We start from the raw sequence: 23,031 nt of genomic DNA on the forward strand, positions 1-23,031 counted from the left end.
TATGCTTTTATTTTCCCTTCCTTTCAATTTCCTCTATCCTCATCACTCAAAATGTAAACCAAAAATATTAATTTAGCTTGATCCTCCCAATTTTTCACTTATTTCCCTAGACTCCTGATTGACTACAGTGTTTTATTTTCATTGCTAAAGGTCTGTGAGACTTGATGCTGATTCTATGTATATTTATGTCAGCTCTATAAATTTGAAGGTCATTGCAATCCAGAGGGAAGGAAAGGTGGTTTCTGGATTAGAAATTAAGGCATCTGAGGCAACATAGCCACAGACTTCTACCTTTGCCCCAGAGAAGGTGCCAACCAGCAAAGCATGCTGTCACAAGTGGCCCTCAAGACACTAAAAGCCATCCTTTAGGGTTGGTCATGAATATTCCTACACTTTGGATTCTGAGAATACACTAAACTTATGGCTGAGATTCTAGAGGCACAGAATGGTGTGGTGTGTGAGGCATTTGAACTGCCCATCTTCAAATCACAGACGAAGCACTCACTAGCTATAGGTCCACAGGAATCTTGGCGTCAAGGAAAGTAATGATGTCAAATATCAACTCCCTCATCCAGTTGTGAGAATTCAGTGAGCACTAAGCACTTAGCAGAGTGGCACAGGCAAGTGTTTAAGTGTTCTTGTTATTATAGGTTACCACTACCCTGAGAGACTTAGCGTGGGTCTTGGTGACCCCAATGTTACCGAGGTATATGGCCAACCTAGAGTGTGAGGCAACTGCTCTGAGGATAAGGGCTTCCTCAGGCTCCCTCAAGCCCAGCCTGGTCCCAACCTAAGCCCTTGAGTCTTAGAACCACGATGTACCCACTGCATCCATGGGGGGGGGGCACAAGGGAGGAGCCTTGGTTGAATTCCTCCACAGCCAGGAAAATCTCTACATAAAAGTTTCTCAGGATTGACCATTTATCATGGTTTCACTATGTGCTCTCGGACAAGGCAATTAACCTTTCTGATTCTCCCCTTTTCACTCAAAAGATGAAACGTTGATTTCTCCCATTACAACCTGGATGTCTGGCACGGCAGGTTTTATAGTTCAGATCTAGAATGTCTCTCAAAAGTGCATATATTAAAGGATTGGTCCCCAGATAGCAATGTTCAGAGGTGGGAATTTGGGGAACTGAATGTGTCATGAGGGCTCTGATCTCATCTATGGATTAATCCACTGATAGGTTCATAATTGAATAGACTATTGGGAGGTGGTGGAAACTCTAGGAAATGGGGCTTGGCTGGAGAAAGTAGATCACTACGAGTGTGACCTGGAAGGGTATATCTTGTCCTCAACTCCTTTTTCTCTCTGTGTCTCCTCTTTCTCTGCTCTCCCTCTCCTTCCTTACCTCCTGGGCAGTGTGAGCTGATAGCTTTCCTCCCTCACACCCTTCTGCCATGATGTTCTTTCTGCCCCACCTTTGGCCCAAAGCAATGCAGTCAGCTGACACAGAACTGAAACCTCCAAGCACAGGAGCCAAAATAAATCTCCCCTTCTTTAAGTTATTTTTCTCAGCTATTCTTTTCACAGAAACAGAAAGCTAACACAGTAGGTACTCCATAAATTGATTTTTAAAAGATAATGGAATCAAAGAAGAATTCTGTAATAAAATGCAGTGATTAAAGATATCATAAATCATAATTCTGTATAATTATCTAAAAATGGAATAATGCAAAAATCATACTGGGGTTGGGGTTGGGGTTGTGGCTCAGTGGTAGAACGCTTGCCCAACACAGGATTCAATCCTCAGAACCACATAAAAACAAATAAATAGAAAAAAAGGTATGCATCTATGTACAACTAAGAATATTTAAAAAAAATAATCATATTGTGCTTCATTCTATAGACATTTAATAAATATTTATTGATGGCTCAAACATTCACTTTTTAGTGTTTTAGATAATTGATGTGTGTATTTCAGTGTTTAAATCAATAACTTACCAAAGGGAATTGATTGTGATTCTGTGACACATTTGTTTTTCCAGCACACTGATTACGGAAGTATGCACTGTTTGTTATGATAGGCAAAGTAAGGTGTTTATTTAACAATTAGAAAGGAACCATCTATCGGGTCTCAATTTCAGGAAGAAATTTATTTTTACATAAACCAGATTTATAGACACTCCATTTTAAGCCTATTTTTAAGTTGACAGCTACAGAGCTATGATCTTTTCTTCCCCCCTTTCTGTAGAAAGTAGTAAGGGTTTTTTTGTTTTTATTTTTGTTGTGGTGGTGCTGGGGATCAAACCCAGGGCCTTGTGAAAGCAAGGCAAGCACTCTACCAACTGAGATATATCCTCAGCCCAGAATTAGCTAAGCTTTCTAAGTATGTTTTAGTTATTAACATTATTTCTTCTTTCAAGTATTATTTCTACCTTCATTTCCCATTGTCTCAGACTCACACTAAATATGCACATATACACACATCTCAAAAACAGGGATTATCACAAAGAACATAATAAATACAGCTAGGAACTATTTCCGAAACTGAACTTATCTGTGTATTTCAATCATGTTTGGACAGCACAACTGTGAAAACTAATTGGTTTCAGGTACATAAAAAAGTAATAGAAACTCTCTGAATATTTGTCTTTTCCTCCAGCCTTCAACTACATTGATTCTAAGAAAAGATTTTGCAAATGCTACAGAAAAGGTACATGGAACAAAACTCAATAGAAACACTAATTATTTTTTTTTCTCTAAGAAATTGCATATGAATAATATGGAAATAATGCGGTCAAATTATATTATCTTTGAGACATGGTCAAATTTCCAGCTACTGTCAAAGCTCAGTTGGAGACATGGTAAATGTATCTGACATATTCTTGGACACAGATAACTTACACTGGCAGATCCTACATACAAATCTGGTGCAGTATACTGAAGGGTTTGGATGAAGATTTTGTGTTTGCTGAATATCCATGGGGTTAAAAATCAGATTTAAAAGCACAGACATTAGTAAGTTTTGAATCCATTTAATTGGAAAGCATTTCAAGTTTTAAATCAACCTCTCCTTTTTAAGGCATAAGCATTAGCTATTATTTGAAGCATTACTGAGATTTTAAATAATGAAGTAAAGAAAGGACCTGAAAACCATTTTCAATGTCATTTTGATTAACCAATTACATGTGATTTAATTTGACCTTTCTTTTCAAGTAAATCAAAACAGAGAATATGTGTTTAGAATTCCTAATTTGGATTTCAGTCAACATCGACCAATATCTAATATGGGCATATTGCCTTAGTTTCTATGTTCTTCACACCTATGTAATTAATTTTAAGAACATAATTTAAACAATACAGCCAGAAATTATTCACCCTGAAAAATTATAATAAATTTTAAAAATGCGTTGGTTTCAGCTTTAAGCAGCTAGCCAATATCTGCAGGCCCACAAATGGTTTCAATTCACACAATATTCAGTGAATCCACATTAACTGATGTAATGTGAAATCTCACTTTCATTCTTTCTCATCTATCACTGAAGGGAAAATAATTTGCTTGAAGCAATCTTATTAAGAATTTTTTAGGACCGAGGTGGTAGCTCTGTGGCAGAGCACTTGCCTAGCATGCATGAGGTCTTGGGTTGTACCCCCAGCACCAAAAAAAAAAAAAAAAAAAAAAAAACCACTTCACTACTATAGATTCTCTTCAAAACAAGCAGAAATAGAGAAAAATAAGTAAAACAAGTAAATAAAACACAAAGAATATGACCAAATGAAGTACTTAATAATTTAATATAATGTCTAATATATATCAGGCTTGCTATGGTTTCATTGAGGGATTAAGACAAGGTGCCAAAACTAATATTATTGCAGCATCTGCTCCCTGATTTTTATATGGGTGTAAGCTATTCAAACAAGAAGATTATAATATTTCTTTTAATAGATTACAAGCAATACAATATAAAGAAAAACATCTTAATAATGCCTTGTGTGTTCAAAGCTTATCATCTCAGCCTCATAATATATTTCGAATGTGAAAAGAACATGAAGAAACTGAGGCTCAGAAAGGGTAAGAAACTGTTAGAGTAATTTCTCAAAGATCACACCCGCAGTGCTCTCTGCCTTGGCCTCCTGTTTCCCAGCACAAGGCTGTTGGCATGGACCACATGACAGAGAGGTCGCTTTGCTCTGGATCAACTCTGGCTGAATCTCTTACTTTGGGCTGAGTATCCTATTATGTAAAATTGTAATTATAAAGGTGCTGGCCCCACTTTGACACCACTCTGTCTGTGAGTCAAAATTGAGATGACATGTGAAAGTGGCTTGTCAATATTAAATAGCCAAAAAACAGTTAAAGTAGTTTCAAATCTCCTAATGCATATTGTTGTCTTTGCTACTAATGAACAGAGCAGTGTTTTTGCTGACTGATGAAAGCAAAATAGAAGAAATTCAAAGGCCTGATTCCTAACTAATACTTCCTGCTTCCTTGAGAGCCCTAAGTCTATCAACACAGTAACCAGTCTGAAAGCTTTTATACAATAGACTAATGTGACTATGCGGTGGCTAACCAAGGTCAGCCAAAACCTTCTGTACACACCCATCAGCAAACTTGTACTCACTGTATTCATTAAATTGCAGTCACTTTTACATCAACCTAATACTTACAAGTTCTGGATGGAAAATTTTTAATTTTCTTTTATTTTTTTCCGTCTTGGGGATTCCACTACCCAGGGCCTTGCAACTGCTAAGCAAGGACTCTACTTACTGAGTCCCATCCCCAGTCCTATTTTCAATTTTTTAAGGAATTAATTAAACTTCATCTACACAAGTGAATTCAGATAGAATTAAAATAATTCAGTTCTAAATTATTTCATAACCCTTTCTTACACAGAACAAAGAAAATAGCTGTAACTCATCAAAAGCAATAGATCTGAAATAATTTCCTCAAGGACCCAGTAATTAGGACTTGAAGTTAATACAGGCACAAAACAGTGAATGAATCACACTCAATATCACCCCAAACTGAAAGCAAAGTAACTGTTTTCCCATTGTGTACATGTACGCCTGGTGTGTCCAAATAGTATGTACACTTATGTCTGGAAAATCCTTTGATTCGCTATTATCATAGCAATTTCATGCCAGGGCAGAATGGTGTAAACACTGCTGACTTGGTCTTCTAGGTAACAGTAGCTAGTGCCTGTCAAACGTGGAGGAAGACATTCAGTCAGAGAAGCCACAGGAAATTCTCTCCCTTTGGGCTTGTGTGGTGATAGGAGAAGGTCAAGAATCTCTATTGTCATTGCACCTGCTGTGAAGGAAGCCAGCCTGATGGCACCACTGAGGGGACAGAATAAAGAAGCTCAACAAAAGAAAGGCCCTGAAGGCTTTGGATAAGACTTGGCTGAAAGCACACTGCCGTGGACTGTTGAGATCAGGAGCCAACAACATTTCTATTTTCTGCTTTAAAAAACTGGGCAGGTTCTCTGTATCAAAGATATCCAACAAACACCCAAGTTAAAAGACCTTGGTGAAAATAGCTTGGGATGGTGTTTGCATCTTTTTAGATCTTAGAAGGCAAGAAGCCCTGGAATAATAAGTTTGTACTGTCTCTCTACCGGATTGCAATTTTCTGCCCAATCCACCCTTGCAAATGAAAAGCAATTCTGCTCCTGACTGATCAGGGCCAAGGGTGATCCCATGAAGCTGGGGTCATGGTGATGAAACATGTGAACTCTGGAATTAAAACAGAACTGCTTCTTAATCCTAATGTATCATTCACCAACTCTGAGATCTTGGTTAAATTGCTGACCCTCCCAGCATCTGTGTTTCCTCATCATGAAATGAGGACAATTACAGTTTTTATGCCAGAAGGTTATAACGAGTATTAAATGAGATGCCACATGTAAATCACTCAGGATAAGAGTTGCCACTAGTTAAATGTCATAAACTATTGGCATTCTTTAGAAAAGAGACCATTAGGTAGAGGAAGGGGATGAGAGCAGAAGGGGAGAGGAGAGAGGAAGCACCGGGGAGTGCAAATGATCAAATTAAGTTCTCTGCATCTTCGAATATGCCAAAATAAAACCCACTATTCTAAATAAGTAATATAAACCAATAAACAAATATTGGCATTTTTATTTACATAATATCTGTTAAATTTCTCACATTAATTGCTATGATAAGAGCTAACATTAAATTTGCCAAAGTAGGTACTTGACTTTTATTATTTGAGTTCTAAGAAAAACAGGTACATCTAATTAGTCGAAAAAGGTTATTTGATTTTGCCCATACATAAGCACACGTAAAATATGTTTCTATCTACAGACTTTGTCTCATGCAGTGTAATTTAAATCATGAAAATATTTAAAAGGCAAATTTTTATTATATTTCATAAAGTAGAAATTATTAAACAGAATATCAATCAGTGTTATAAAAATTTCTGCTAGGGAAGTTTTTTGTTTATTTGTTTTTTTTTATGACAGAATGACTAACAATAAACTGTAACTTATTTCTCGGCTTGTCATCAAGAAAGCGTGGTTCTGGTCCTAAGTGTAGCCCAGGAGAAGCACAGAGGAGTTCACAGCACCACCTGGGCATCCCTAACGGACAGATAGGCATATGGATCTTGTCAATTTCAGAAGGGTCGTTCCTCTACAAGGGCTTGAAACACCAAGAGGGGTGGGAAATCATCAGACATCATCTTTCCCTGGAAGAACTGACAGACATCTCTTCGTTGTTTCCTCTGATCTTACAGAATTAAGACTAAAAGTCCAATTCTGGTCTGTCATGGCTAGCTTCCAAGTCAACGAATTATTTGAAAAATTAACACTCATGGAAAACATTTTTCCCCCAAAACACGACTGAGTCTCAAACACCAGAGTTCTGTCAACTAACTTCTAAAATGCAATGTGAAACTGTGATTAAAGTTCAAGGCGGAAGAATAGCAAACTGGTGACATCAGAAGGCAGGGAAGCCTCTGGGCTAAGATCCAGCTACTGAGTGAAAACAGTCCCTTGCAAGGAACAACTACACGAGCACCACGCCTGCCACAGATGCCCAGCATCACTGAAGAGTCTGAATTTCACCTTGTTCACTTATGAACGAAAATCCACAAAGACTTCACTTAACATCAACAAATCACAGAATCTTTTCAAATCCAGGAAATTACTAAGTTACTAAAGCCTATTTATTCTCAGAATGTTAAAAACCCTATTTTTTTCCCCAACAACTTTCCCAGAAATTAGATTAAGCAGCAAATATTTTCCTTTACTTCGGACTCAGTGTCTGGGTTGCAGCAGAGCTGTATAGCAGCAAAAAAATAAAAAATAAAAATCACTGAAAATGTCTGCATTTGACCAGCGTGAAAAAGCTTTCTTCATCACTCACAAATGTCTGAGGAATTCAGTCCTAAGAAGAGAAACCACTGCTTTTGGCTGCTGGAGTGTGTCTCTATTACTGCAATTTTTAGATACTTATCAACATTCAATTAACATCTGTGATATGATATTAGTCATTATTAACACTTATTAAGCACCTCCGCCTCTACTCTGAGACACACAGAATTCAAGTTTAATAAGGTGAGACTCTAACTGGCAGACAGCTTCTTCGCTTGATGGATGCGTCCCTAGGAAACATCTGACTCCTTTCCAAGCTCAAATTTCTAAGTATTTAGCCTCCATTTTTACATATGCCCATATGCTCAGACACAAAAAAAGGCACAGTGGATCACGGATCATAATGAGTGAATTCATATAGGAAAACTGACAAAGAATACATTCTCTCCTTAGAATGATAGAAAGATTTGAATTTGCTGAGAGATCAAAATTTAAAAGCGAGAGGTGACATCTCAGAAATGGCTTCCTTTTAACATTCTAAGGGATGGTAAACAGAACAAAAATGACAAAATTGAGGCTATTTCAGAAGAGGAATCCCCACCAAATACATGGACAGTATTTTTATCTATGGAAATAATTTTTTTTAAAAAAGTCTGATTAGATTTTCTGACTGGAGATATCCTTGTGTTTGAGGGTCATGTTTCTCTCTGGGCTAATCCAAATGGCTCTGGAAGCTGTTCTGTACCCGACAATAGCTGTAGAGGAATCATCATTTTATCTTTTGTTGCTTCTTGATGTTAATGGGCAAATAATGGCATTGCTTGACAAAGACTAGTTACATAATGATAATTACATAGAAACCTCTACATTTTGAATAGACTGAATCTTGTAGGAGTCACCTCCCTGGGTGGCATGGGGAGAGCTATGCACTTGGATCAGCTCAGGGAGAAGCACTGGTGGGGTGGGGGGTGGGTGGGGAGACACCACTTTGCTTGCCCATTTCATTCTGCTCTGATGTCTGTGTTAATCAGAAGGCAGAGGACATTCCCTGGGGTCTCACCAACTTTGAGACTACACAGTGGCTATATCCAAAAACCGTGGTAACACAGGAAACCACTGAGGCAAAGCTGTAGGTAAGAGATGCTGTGATAGCAAGAAAAGAACACTGGGTTAAAGCAACTGCCGGCACATTTAAAAATACTTTGTCTTGTTGAATTTTTACTTGAGAAGGCTAGAGGTCACAGAGGCAGTAAGAGCCAGAGACGGGATTCTAAGTTAATTCTCTTTTACTCCAGAATCCTTAATATTTCCTCTGATCCACAGCACCTCTCACCTCCTGATTATGTACCCTTGGATAAGTCACTTTACCTTAGTGAGCCTTGGCTTCTCCATCTATCATATAAGCACAATAATTCCTGCTCTGCTGCTTTCCTGGGTTATTTTAAGAATTAAATGAATCTCCATACAGTCATACATTGCGTTCAGTCAATGACGGGCTGCATATATGACAATAGTCCCATAAGACTGTATCATGGACTGACGTGGCAGAGTTTTAGTTTGGGTAACTACACTCTGTAATGTTTGCAAAACAACAAAATTGCCTAATGACGTACTTCTCCATAATGTGTTCTGACATTAAGTGATGCATAGCTGTAAAGGAAAATAATATTAAAATGGCAATCACCAGATATTATGATATGAATATTAACTCCAAGGCCCTTCTCAATCAGTTTTAGAGATGTTCCATCACAGGCCTTCTATGCCATAACTTAAGTACTAACTTGGGATTGAGATCTTTCAAGGCTCTGGGGTCTTCCTGATTTGTTCCAATTCATCTTTAAGTCTAAGTAAACCCGCCTCCCTGAAGCCTTCCCCAGGCCCTCTCCTCTCCTACAATCCCACAGGACAGACATCGCCTACTCACTCTTCCCACTTAGTATCCCTCTCATAATAGAATGGGAGGCTCTTGGGACAAGGATTCTGTCTGTAATTGTTAATGCACTGCTAGCTGCTATAACAAAATCCAAATGTGTATCCTAACAAGTGGGTGGTTCCACTCTGGGAATAATTTAAAATACTAGGATCCTTCAAGCTTATGGCTTCACCATCTGTAACAAGGACTATGCGCACCATCAAGGACTCAAGCCGGCAGAAGAAGAAAACGGGGAGGGTCAACTGCAGAGGTTTAGGAGTCAGGAAAGGAAGTTGCATGCAAGACTCTCACCCACTTGGCCACATGACTTCTCTAACTGCAGGACAGCCTGGTAACTGTGGTCTAAGTGTAAGCCCAGGAAGGATGGGACACAGGTTGGGAGAACAGCCAGCTTGGTGTCACACACACTAAAAACTTCCAAGATGTTTCCTGACATACAAATGAACCAACTTAGCAAATTGACAAGTTGTGGTCTTGACCATGAAGTAATAGAGGGAAAACAAGAATATTACTGTATACAGAACATTGTTCACAGATCTAACTCACTTAATTTCACAGATCAATGCTTGCCTCCCTTTTCCTAACATACCCAAGCCCAATTTTAAGTATAAAAAAGGATATCACCAAATGGAATGCATCATAATCAAAGCCTAAAGTTTCCAAACAAGAATCACCCTCTAATAAGGGAATGAGAGGGGAGACAGAATTTACTGGCAATACACAAAGAAGAGGTAGAAAGAGCATGACCCAGTCTACTTGCTGTGCAACTTGCTTTAGAATTTTACATTTTTATAACACTAAGATGAAAAGTCCTGTCACATGTCACATAGCTAGGTTAGACTTGACAGCATAAAACTCTGATTCTGATGCTTTAATATCTATGTTGTTTAAAGTCAACTGAGTTTAAAGACTGATCAGTGCATGGATGAAAAAGACATTTGGAATTTTTGTTTTATGTAAAGTCAATCAGTATACCAACAATGATTGTAGGATCTTTTAAGGGTATCACAGCAAACCCTATAGTAAATAAATTTTGATTTTTAAAAAAAATGTCTCCATTTGACCAAGTCAAGACTGTCAGTGTATTTAATTCTCACAAAAAGAGATCTATCATGTGCAAGTGGAAGTTTTAGTGGGGCACTATTCCGTCATTACCTGGAAGCTCCAGGTGCTAGAACGGTTCAGGGTTCAGGCTCCAACCCTGAGGATCTCTCTTTTTTCACTGGAGTTGGCTCTACCACAAACTCTCAAAATAGATTTATTTCTGCTATTTTTCTGACTATATTTTAAAAGAGAAATGACATAGGTTTCACAGATGCTGGAGAAATAATTACAGTTGCATAGGCAAGGCATATAATTAGTTGAAAAAATGGGTAAAAAAAAGACTTCACCTACACTCCGTGGGCACGAAGGCCTGGGATTAACTGTGAAGCAACTGCTGTCTGTATCTTTCATATCTACAACCAATACTGAGGAAAAAGAAACCCTACAACTAGACACACACACACACACACACACACACGCGCGCGCGCGCAACTCGGGACACGAAGACATCCTGCCTAAATTCAAGTGAGCACAGATGCTTGCACTGAAAATATACCCTGTTAACGTCACCAATGGGTGTGCAGCAAAATCCAGGACAGAGCAAAACAGGGAGGATAATGAAGCAATTCTTCTCTTCCTACATTCAAGGGCCACAAATACTTCCCTGGCGTCACAGAGAGGGAACCTCTCTTCTTAACAGCTGGCATATTCATGCACCTCTGATTCCTAAGGGCTGGGAGGATGGAAGAAGCAGGCAAGGAACCAAATTTTCTCCTTTTTCTACAAACCTGTTGAACTCATTAAGGATTCCAACTTCTAAGCTGCAGGATCCCCTAAGTATGAATATTGAAATCTACATACCTGTTTTCACAACCTCCTTAAATTATTTTTGAGGTTTACAAGCAAATGTACGATGACACAGGGTAGCAAACTCCAGTTCAAACTTCAATTGCCATGGAAGCACAACACCAATTTATTTTTATCCAACATGGATACATTTTAATTGAAAGAATTTGCTCACAGCTTCAACAATCACGCCTTGGTGGTGAAGAGCTCAAAGGACATGCGAATAATTATAAATGAATATTACACATGGCACGGCATGGCCAGCTCCACTCAGTTTCAGAAAAAAAAAAATTATATGTGTGTTAAAGCAGATTGATGTCCCCATAAAGGCAGGGGTTTGGAAGGTACACACGACAATAAGTCCATGCTCTCGTTATCATCGAAGTCCACAACTCTAGTCCCTTCAGGGCCCAGGAAGGTAATGAAGTGTGCAGTGGCTAAAACAAGAAGGAGGGTGTGTCCAAGAGCCAGGTGAACAATGAACATCTTGCCTTAATGTGGATTCAAGAAGAAACTGTACTGAACCAACACAGAGGTCCCCAGTGACCCCTGCCTGCGGGAACAAATGGACAGTCTATTTCTCTCAATTGACCTTTGCTAAAGTATTAAGCAAAAAGCAAGATGCTAAAAGTTGTTCTATGGTATAAGTGCTGGGGTCTGCAGACACGCGAGAGCATCAGTGAAATACAGACTCCATAGTTATAAGAGATGGTGAGGAGGACAAAGCTGACATCCTTTAAGAAAACAAGAGTCCACTAAGGGCTTCTTCCTGAGTATTTGGCCATTCCACCTCTGCTTGCAGAAATTCCTAAAGAAAAAGTGCTAGATAATTATTCTGAATAGACTTAAAAAAAATGAATGGGGAACATCCAATCTTTAAATTGGATTCTGTGGGGTATGACCATCAAAATATTAGCCCTTGTGTGAAAAAATAAGCAAATGAACATAAAAAAAGAAATAATCAATACAATCCCTTAGCATTGCACTAAAGAATGTCACTTTGCATAACAGAGAGAATGAGTATTTATACATCAATATGAGGTGAAGCACACACCAGGTAACTAAAAGACAGGATGCCATGTAAGCACAGGAGTAATTAGGTGGGTTGGTAAGGCCAACAGATGTCCTTACAGAACCCAAGGGGCCAGGAGTGCAGGTACATGACCCTGGGCCACTCCTCCTAGCCAGCTGCTGTGCACAGCTTCCCACAGAGGGCCAGGGAGCTTCTGGATTGATCTCCACCCTGACATTCCAACCAACCCCCTAGAGCCCAATGGTAAAAAGCCAGGTCTCTCCCACCCACAGAACACAGGGACCTTTTCACAGAGCTTGCTCTTCCTCATGGTGGAAAAGAGGGGCAGACAGGCCACGGGATCCTGCCTTCGTTTGCTCTTCTGCAGGGCTTGCCAAGTAGGGCAGAGTTTTACAGAAAGAAATCTTCTACCGTTCCTGGGGGAGGAGCTTTTCAGAACACAGACACTACTGGAACTGTCCTTGGCAAACCAGAATATGAGGTCACTGTTTTCATATATCATCTTTATGGGCAGTTAATTCTCCAATTTAGCAATCCATTATCTCCTTCCTAAAAGAAATATAAATATGGAATATTTGCTATATTCAAGAAATTGCAATAGCTCCTGAGCTGGTTTTGGGGAGGGACTCACAAAGATAAACAAGATATGATGCTTGACCTCAGAATTTACTCCCAGAAAAGAGAAACAAAAATAATTAACTTTCTGGACACATACACGTTACAATCTTATGCTTAGCTTTTTGCATACATTATCTCATTTAATCATCAAAATAACCCTGAGGTAAATGGTATGACTCCCATTTTTTAAGGTAAGTTTTGTAGTGATCATGTAATTATCCAGGGTCACACAGGTTATGAGGAGCTGGAGCTGGAACCAGGCACACCCCACTGCAATGCCCCTGCTCTTACTCTGTGATAAGTACTTCAAGAATAATTAAAGAGGACAGTGTGTATCTTTGGTTGGAGGAATCAGGGAGGGCTCCCCAGGGGATAGTGATATTAGATACACCTTAGAAGACTGAGTTAGAAGAGTTTTAAAGGCAGGGATTAAAGGGCCAGGCCACCCAGGGAGGTGGAACAATGCACCAATAACTCTGGCCTGTTGAAGACTAAGCTGTAGGCAAACAGTCAGCTTGACTAATACTGCATAGTTTCCTATGAAGTCCTCAGAACCATAAGTCTAGAAAGGTCAGCTGAGGCCAACATGCCCTTCATGCTTAATTTAAGTAAATATGAACCTAGTTTGCATGCCCTGAGGACACTCCATATTTAATTTGCATTGTGGCCAACCAACCATCCAGATGAAGATGTCTCAGAGGCAGAGCGTCTCCTATGGCTGGATTGAAGTGGGGTGTGTGTGTTATCAGAAGACAGACAGGGTGTAAAATGTGGCTGAATGTAGGCCTGGAAAAGTCCCTGTACGTTGAAATAATGTAAACTATTCATTTTGTTTTCCATAGAAACACTGTCATAAGGAAAAGAATATTTCATAGCCACAGCTGGTTACCCATGTTCTAAGAAGAAGCCCTAACTTGTATTTGCTATAGAATAATGTCTTCAACCTGTAATTACAGAGAGTTGTATCTTGGTCATAATTTTAATGAACCAAAACTATCCAGGAGCCAAAAGCTTTGCAGGACTATTGGGGGTGGAGGGAGGCTGTAGAACTAGTGCCAAGTGACTCCTAGGAAAGAGGCTCTGCACAGACCAGAAGATCACTGGCTGATGAAGAGCAGCCATGAAGTCCAGGATTCCAAACCCATGGGGCCAAGTCTTAGGCAAACTGACCAGCTAGTGTTCAGCTTCAGAGCATCTCCTGACTTTCAGGATCTTCCCTCACTCAAAAGAGGTTCCTAAAGGTACATCTCTGATCTCATTATTTTATTGCTCTGAAACTTTCACCCCACCCCCAATCTATCATGTTCCAAAATCCAGATCTACCACTATGATCCTCTGGAATCAACTCTTTACTGTCCATCTAACTCAACTTCCACTGCAACTACTCCAATGTGCTAAGATGTAGAAATAGGGCTTAGTCACAGTTCTCAAGCATAATAATCTCTCCCATCCTTATGCCTTTGCTCAGGCCACAAGCTCTGCCTGGCACACCTTCCTTACTACCTCTATCATGAGCTATTGAAACCTAACCGGACAGAAGAACCAGGTCATGTACCAGCTATTCAATAAAACCTGGAACACAATAAATGTTCTGTATGTATCTGTTGCATGAGGTGGATGGATAGGTGGATGGATGGATAGCTGGATGGCTAGATGTATGGATGGATGTTGTGAATTTCTCTGGTAGTGATCATTTCCTCATCAATGTGCATTTCTGTTTTATTCTGAAACTCTTTGCATGTTCATTTCTTCCATAAACATCTGGATATATTTCTCCTTTTTCTTATTAAATGGAAAACTCTTTTAAAGACTGAACTATATTGGTCTTAGTAACCCACACAAATCCTAGTACAAGATCTTTCATAGATTATATGCTTAAGATAAATATTTAAAAAAGTAATATGGTAGAATGGTGGTGAATGTACATCATGGTCAGCTTAATGCATTTAAGGGATAAACCTGAGGTATGAAGGGTTGGTAAGCAGACTGGGCTTAGCTTTACCTTAGACAGAGCAGGGTCTCTAATTAGAAGTTTTGCCAGAGATGGTCAAGGTCATCACCTATGCTCCCTCAGGACTCAACTCTGGCACCACATCTTCCTCAAGAAGCCTTCGGAGAACACTCTGTTCAACCCACTGCCCATACAGGAGGGTCCTCCCTCCTGACCCTGCACATGAACCCTTCAGACACAGGCTGAGCACACTGCTGCACAACTGCTGCTCCCTCAGCCTCTCCTCAGTTCAGAGGAGTCGGCTCTGCTTGTCTCTGTCATCTGTCATCTTCAGAGCACTATCTGGCACACAGTTGGCTCTCAATAAAGGTTTCCTAGCAAGCATTTTATTTTAGAGTTATTTAGCTAAGATTCTGATGTTTTATCTACTAACTACAATCATCATTGATAGCAAAACCAGGAGAGGTTGCTAATCTCTTAGGGGAATGGAACTGAGCCTGGCTTTACAGCCAAGAGGCCTCAGTCTGGAACATCAGCTCTGCTTCTTACTAAGGCTGTGATCTTAAATAAATCACTGACCCTCTGCTGGCTGATTTCCTCACACCTCCCATGGGGATAACAATACTGACCCTGCAGGGTGTTGTGAGGGCCAGAGATTATGCAAATCAGGCACCAAGCAGAGTTTCTGGAAATTGGGTATTGCTGTATAGTGGCAGCAATTATAATGACTAAGGAGAAGGGTAAAAGTAAATGTTGAAATGTATATTTTTTTTTCAAATAATATACATACGTATATAAGTATTTTTTTTTTTCATTTTACTGTTCTTTTTTTTTTTTAAATAGCAAATCGAAAAAAGTTAATTCAGTAACATCATACAGGCATAGTTCACATCTTTGGGGCTAAAAATTATTTGTCATGCTGCCAGGAAGAATAATAAAAATATGAAGCAATATACAGGGAACATATCGAGTTAATAGGAAAACATGCAAAATATGGCACAATAGGAAAGGTTACATGATCTGTCTTCAATCTGACTTCCTTTCCATGGTGTTCTGAGGAGAATTAAAAAAAAAAATCAGGGAGGAGGAAAGAGGATGTTTTCACAACATTAAATATTTAAAGTGGGTTGATAAGAGCACTGTCTCTCAGGAATCCTTCCTCACTCATCTCCATGCCTCCCAGGCAATGGAAGGGGTGCATATGTATGCCACACTGAGAAAAGGCAATGTGGAAATGTGTTTGTGACAGTCTCCAAAGAAGAATCTAGTGTCTAGCTTCCTGGGTAAACAAAAGTCACCCATTTCAAAGAAAGTCAGAAAATTCTCCTGAAGATGTCTGTTTTCCTGAGGGCGGGGAGGACAGGACACATGGGACAGGGAGGGAAGGCCGGGTGGAGAGACAGAGAGTGCTGACAGCATTCCACCACAGAATGACCTCAGAAGCACTGGAAGACAGATCATTAAAAATACAACACTTGCGATCTCTCTTCCATTGCAGATACAGAGAGCTTAGTGAAAGCAAAAATGATCAGTTAAGATCAATTTAGGAAACCTGGCTTTATACAAATAGGAGTAAGTAGGTGGATTTGTCCAAACCACGCTATTTACATCTTCTAAACCCTATCATTTTGTGCAATGGCTAAAATTTCTTGCATGTCACAAGTCTTTCTCCTCCTCCCCCACCACACAATGTGGCTGCTTTGAAGAATGTCAGTCTGGGAATAAGGAGAAGAAAGGGCCATTATTTTGAAGTCTCACAAATTCACAACTGAATTCAAAACAGACAACTTTCAGCTTAAGTATTTACAAATAAGCAAATGGTGTTCAAGAGGCAAAGCCAACCAAACTTATATCATGGGATGAAAACACTTTCTAACACATTCTCACAACACAGATTTCACTGACTTCTCTCCTTGGGTTAGGTGTGTACATTAATTTAAATCATTTATTTAGCAATTTCAAATGGCTCCTTGAGTTCTTCTGACTAATGAATATTATACAAATGAGTAAATAAATACCAAAATAGATCCAGACTTAGCTACAGATCAACATGGAGTAGCAAGAGCCAGATTTGCCTTCCCACCTGAAAACTACTGTAAAGACAGATAATATACATGAAACAACAGCTTTTGAGATGACCAGCCGCCTAGGAACAAAGGCAGTGATACCTGGAGGAAGGCAAGCAATGAGGTGTGCACAACAATCATCCTACCTTACTACCTAGAGAACTTTCAGGCCGTGCACAGAAAGCAGAACCCAGCAGAGTCCACAGTCTCTGTGCACAGAGGGCTTGGAGCCAGAAGTCCAGGGAGCTCAGAACAGCTAAAGACCACAGGGCCAAGGATTGGGGAGAAAAGCATTCCACAGGGAGAACTCCAAAGATCCTAGGATAAAGCACTCAACTGTATATCTATCAGTTGAATATATGTGCATGTGAGGCACTACACACATAGCCAGAGAAGAACCACCTGAAAGTATTGAGAGCTCATGCCAGGTGTTAACAGAGGACCAAGAAAAGTACCTCTCCAACAGATGGAGCAGAAGATCTCATAGTACATGAGGCACTGGTTGGACCATGAAGAGGGATCAAACTATCTCCAAGAATCTTAACTATGCCCCAATAAAATGTTTAAGCATAGTTTTAAGAATTCTAAAGTTTCTAGTACTCAATAAGGTTAAATTCTGCTATACCAGCTAAAATTATCAGGCCTACAAAGAAGCAGAAAAATCTGTTCCATACAGAGAAGAAAAATTAATTTTGTACCTCAGAAATGACACAGAATTAGTAGAAAGGTTATTTTAACAAAGTTATTTTAGCTGCATTCCAGATGTTCAAAAACTAGGAACACCTACAAAAGGAACTCAGTTGAACTTCTAGAGAAGAAAACTTGAAAATCTGAGACAAAAATTACGTTGGGCAGCAGATTAGGTACTAATGGCAGATTACACATCACAGATGAAAAGGTTATTATCATTTTATCATTATTATTATTTATTATTATAAAAAGGTTATTATTATTTCTATTAGCAACAGAAACTAACTAAAAGGAAACAAACAAAACACCTACTCAAAGCCTATGATTCCAAAATTGTGTCTGCTATGGTTGGGATATGATTTGCATGTGCCCCCAGAGGTCTGTGTGTTGAAGCTTGGGTCCTCAGTCGGGCAATGTGAGAGGTGGTGGAAGTTTTGAGAAGTAGGACATAGTGGGGAAATCATTAAGGGCACTGCCCTTGGATGTGATTAACATAGTTCTTGTGGGACTCCAATTAGTTCCTAAAAGAGAGAGTTGCTATAAAAGAGAGCAACTTTTATGGCTCTTTGGCTTCCTGTGTCACCATGTGATCTCTCTTCCTTCCACATGTATTCTCACTGTGATGCCATCTGTCGTAATGTGATGTAACCAGGTCCCTTGCCAGAATCAGCACAATACCTCTTGAACATCCAGCCTCCAAAACTGTGAGCTAAATAAACCTCTTTTCTTTATAGTGTATCTGACCTCAGGAATTTTGTTATAGTGATAGAAATCAGACTAATAATTGTCTGAGAGTTCAAAGAAGGTCAGTTGTCCTGGGGTTGAAATTCATTATATAGGTGAAGATCAATTTCAGACTTTAAATTAAAAAAAAAAAAGTTTATTTTGTTAATAAGGTTGTATGATTTTATTGATTTGTCTTACTTTATAGATATATACACTGTTTCTAAGACCTATATAGAGCTATCTATGGAGCCTTAAATGAGGACTAATAAAAATTATGACTTTTCCATTTTAAGTACCTAGCTATATGTATATGTATACATACATACATAAGTACACACACATACATATATATACACATAAATATGTGAACACATACTTGCAATAATAAAAACCCATTGGAAGGCTATTCTTCTTAATACTTTTAGTATAATTACTTTAAAACAATCAAAATCATTAGGAGAGCTTATTTCCCTTCAAAGATAAACATTCTTTGTTTTTCCAATCTGGTTTCTAACTGAAAAATCTTTCATTTCATCTATAGCTTCCAGTTTCCCTTGCTAAATACTCTGGATTCTAGAAACTATCACTCACCTTCAAGATTTCATTATTTAATATAAACAGATGATCCCCATAATAATTACCTTTCCTTTACTTTGCCCCTTCAGTGGTATAAAAAGTAGCACATTGTTAAATTATTTAAATTCAACTTATAAATGATAAGACATTTATACCTGCTTGCCTCACCAGTTCTGCTATTTTTTTTTTCTTTTTGGTACCAGGGATTGAACTCAGGGGCACTTGACCACAGAGCCACATCCCCTGCCCTATTTTGTATTTTATTTAGAGACAGGGTCTCACTGAGTTGCTTAGCTCCTTGCTTTTGCTGAGGCTGGCTTTGAACTTGCGATCCTCCTGCCTCAGCCTCCTGGGCAGCTGGGATTACAGGCATGCACCATCGCGACTGCCAGTTCTGCTATTATTTAAATAAGCCATATATTCACTTTCTTTTTGTAATCTTTCTCCTATTACTTTATTGATTTAACTAGCAGGTCCATGCTGGTCCCTGGAAACATGATAAATAAGATATAATCATTAGTGTCTATGGCCTAGGGTCAGACAAATGAAAAACATTTTTACACATATGTATGGTTGAGCCTGGGGAGAACACATGGGAAGAGGAATGAGGAGGTGACCAAGGGTGCTGGGGAAAGGGCTGGGGAGGCAGGAAAATACTGCATAACAGAGATGGCCTTTATGTGTCGAATGTGTGTGGAAGTGCACCTAATAGAGAAATTGGAAAAGGACGTTAGATGCAGAGGAAATAGCAACTGTAGATTCAGGAAGCACAAGGAAGCAGAGTGTGTTCTGGGAATGAATCAACGCGGGTATGACCACAGTGCAGGTTTCGTGAAGAATAATAGCCAGATTCGAGGAACGAGGCAGAAACTGAAAAGTGGGTCCAGATAATAATGCACTTCTTATAATGAGGCCAAGATTTTGAGTTTTGTCCTGGAGCATGAAGGTCACAAGCATCAGAGTGACTCCAGGTGAGGCAAGAGTCAAAGGCGGTTCCTGATTCCAGCTCAGATGAGGATGGAGCGGGAGGGGATTTAGTGGAGAGGCAGGAGGAGGAGCAGGTCTTGGAGGTAAGGTGTGATCTGGACACACCGAATCTGAGTTTATTTGGGCCATTTAACAGAGGTATCTGGCACAGCTCTGCACTGTTTTCCGACTGGGACACCTTCTGAGTAATGGATCCTTGGAAGATTTCCCCCTGTGAGCATCAACCCAGCTCAAGTCCCTTCCGCAGGCCAGGTCTCATCAAACACCTCCTCCTCTGTGTTCCACCCAGGGTTTCTTATCACTCCACATATTTGCATAATGGGAAGGGTGGCTTCTCCCTCTGCATTGAAGACCCACCCAGACCACCAGACACCATTTCCACCCCTCTGCATTTGCCTTTCTCACCATGCTGGCACATTGCTATTGCTCCCCCGAGTAGATCTGCTCTAAGACCTCCTCCAGCCAACTGCGCATCTCCCTCTTCAAAGCCCTCCCTGGCTCCCTGTAACTCCAAACACTCCAGGCTCTAAATCAATTACTTCTTAGAAGCTCTTAATCCTAAACATGGAGGGGGTGGGGTCTACTGCCATTAAGTTGTTCAAGTACTAAGACAATCTGGTTCTATAGAAATTTTTATTTGAATTTTCTATAAAAAAAATTGTAACAGTTTTGGGGAATATAGAGAGAAGAGAGACGGGGTGAGTGAAAGTGGAATAGTTGGTTGACAGCTCCTTGAGGCCAGGGCACAGTTTTGTTCAACTCAAGTTGAATGGTACTAACCAGGGCATGTGAGGACTTCAGAGAAAAGAAGGTTAGTATGTCCTTCAAATTATCTTCTGACCCCAGGTTCTAAAACTGAAATATAAACTAAGATTTTAGGGGCCCAAATTTTCTTCTGAGACTCAGATATTTTTTGGTCAACATATCACAGAAATTTAAAAATACCTTTAATAAAACAATCACTTGGTAATTAATTGGCCTAAAATCTAGCCAAAATATGAAGTCTCAGGTTTAGAACTCTACAGTTGTAGTCAGAGCCAGAAAAGACACACTTTGAGAACGAAGCTCTGTTCTCTCACTAATTTCATTTAACTTGCATGCTGATCTTTTGGCCATTTGGAGATGAATAGCAGTCACAAAACAGTGACAATCACAAGCTCAAATCTAAATTATTTCATTTTAAATTATTTAATAAGCTAATGCTTATTAGCCAATTCTTTCTGGTTTAGTAAATAGGAAGTACCTGTGTGTCTCAGGCACTTTGCTGTGTACAACAAACACAGAGGTAAATAAAACATTACCAGTTGGGCTGGGGTTGTGGCTCAGTGGTGGAGTGCTTGCCTAGCATGTGTGAGGCACTGGGTTTGATTCTCAGCACCACATATAAATAAAGTCTATTGACAACTAAAAAAACATTTAAAAAAAAAAAAAAACATTACCAGTAAGCAAAAGATTCTCAAAGTTCACACCTTCAGATGTAAAAAAAATGAATGCTAACACAATTTTAAAAGAAAAATAATAATAATCATACACGAAGCAATAGAGGAACACCACAGACAAAGCAGGAAAAAAATCTGCTTTGAGGAGTTGCAAATAGATGTGTCAGAAAGTGACATTAAACTAAGTTTCAAAGTGGGAAAGAAGATGGGAAGGAATATATATATGGAGCATCGACTGTTCTCCAGACACAAGGGAATTATCTCATTGTCGGCTCCATTTTAGAGATACTAAGACTGAGGCAGGACAACTAGAGTGACTTTTATCTTGCCTCACCACCAAACTTCAAGCACTGCTTCATATGTTCTGTGTAATACCCAAGCTCCCTCCCAACGACAAGGAGTATTATAGGTAGAAAAGTATAAGAATCATTATTGCTATAGTTAAAGCTTCTTAAAAAGTATCTCTTATAAAATCTTTACTTTTAATAAATTAATATATTATGGTTGTGATTATAATTTTCTATCTGCCTGTAAAAAGCTTTCAAAACCCATTAAGAAATGCCCAATTAAGAAATGCCCAATGTCATACAAGAGATTTGTGAGACTTAAAAAATCATATACAGGAGCTGGGGATGTGGCTCAAGCGGTAGCGCGCTCGCCTGGCATGCGTGCGGCCCGGGTTCAATCCTCAGCACCACATACAAACAAAGACGTTGTGTCCGCCGAAAACTAAAAAATAAATATTAAAAAAAAATCATATACAGAATGTTGTATCCACATGCATTCTTGCAGGAAAAAGAACTGGGAGCTTTTATAAGCCTCAAATGAGCCTATGAACCTCTCTCTCTGAAGAGGCCAAGAACCACGGATCCACTGGGTTTTGCTAGGCTTTTAACTGTTTTTTCAAAAGGAAAAAATACATATGAGATTCAGTTTCATACATAAGGAAATGCATTTCATATACAATAAGGAAGAAGATTAATAGGCTCTATTAATAATGTAACAACTTGATAATGAGACATTGAAGTGACCCTTACCCACCTTTCTAATAACTACTCAGGATGTTAACAGTGAAAGGATCATTTAGAAAGCTAATTTCCTTTTCATCATGCCTGTTAAGTGTTTACTTTAATTCACATCCTGTGTGACCCTATGGGAAAATTTTTCACTAATACTGGGGAAAATCCCACAGGGTTACACAGGATGTGAATGGGGCCTGCACTGAACAAACTTCAGCTTGAAAAATAAAATTAGATAGGTGAGTTTCGCTTTCTGTTTGTCATAAGTTCCACTTTCTGGCTCCCAAAGTTTAGATGCATCGTGTACCTGCATTTCTGAGATGGCTGTTCAACAGCATCCCAACGTTCTCACTGTCTTTTTAAAAGAAGGATTTCTCTGTGTTGCACAGCAAAATCCTTCCGGCAGAAGATGCAAATCTGTGGTGTCAATCAAGGCGAGCTGGCTGGAGCACTCCCGGGGCTCCAGCATACCTGTGCTGCACACAGTTCAGCCGCCGTTTTCCATTTCCTGTGGAGAATACACATCATACCACTTCCCCTATAGAAAAAAGAAAGCAGCCCAATTTAATTGCTGATGGAAACATTGTCATACTTTCCACTGGCCAAGCTTGAAACCATTACTGATCTAACCTTCATTAATTTTTCCATAACAATTTGCAGAAATGTCAGGAAGCAGCTGTATGAAGACTGATTAATTGTCTTTATCACAGCTACTTCACCAGGCGCATTCTCTCTGTTATTTATACATCTTTCTCTCTGTTATTTATACATCTGCATGTATAAATATATATTTCAGTTTTTTAAAAAATTGAGGACTTTTCT

General features: G+C 39.3%; 1 protein-coding gene across 21 annotated transcripts in view; it reads right to left on the reverse strand.

Annotated features, from left to right (window-relative positions):
- Hivep2 (HIVEP zinc finger 2) overlaps positions 1 to 23,031 on the reverse strand; it is a 183,518-nt gene that overhangs the window by 41,531 nt on the left and 118,956 nt on the right. For 5 of the 21 annotated variants that reach the window (XM_058581651.1, XM_058581666.1, XM_058581636.1 and 2 more), the window contains one exon: positions 22,517 to 22,747. The exons of the other annotated variants lie outside the window; for them this stretch is intronic. The gene's annotated coding sequence lies outside the window, so the exon portion shown is untranslated. The remainder of the gene's footprint in view (positions 1 to 22,516; positions 22,748 to 23,031) is intronic. 21 annotated transcript variants of the gene reach the window in all.

The sequence above is a fragment of the Marmota monax genome, unplaced genomic scaffold, assembly GCF_021218885.2.
Source record: "Marmota monax isolate L192 unplaced genomic scaffold, Marmota_monax_Labrador192_F-V1.1 WCK01_AAM20220418_F8-fsc00030, whole genome shotgun sequence".
NCBI classification, from domain to species: domain Eukaryota; kingdom Metazoa; phylum Chordata; class Mammalia; order Rodentia; family Sciuridae; genus Marmota; species Marmota monax.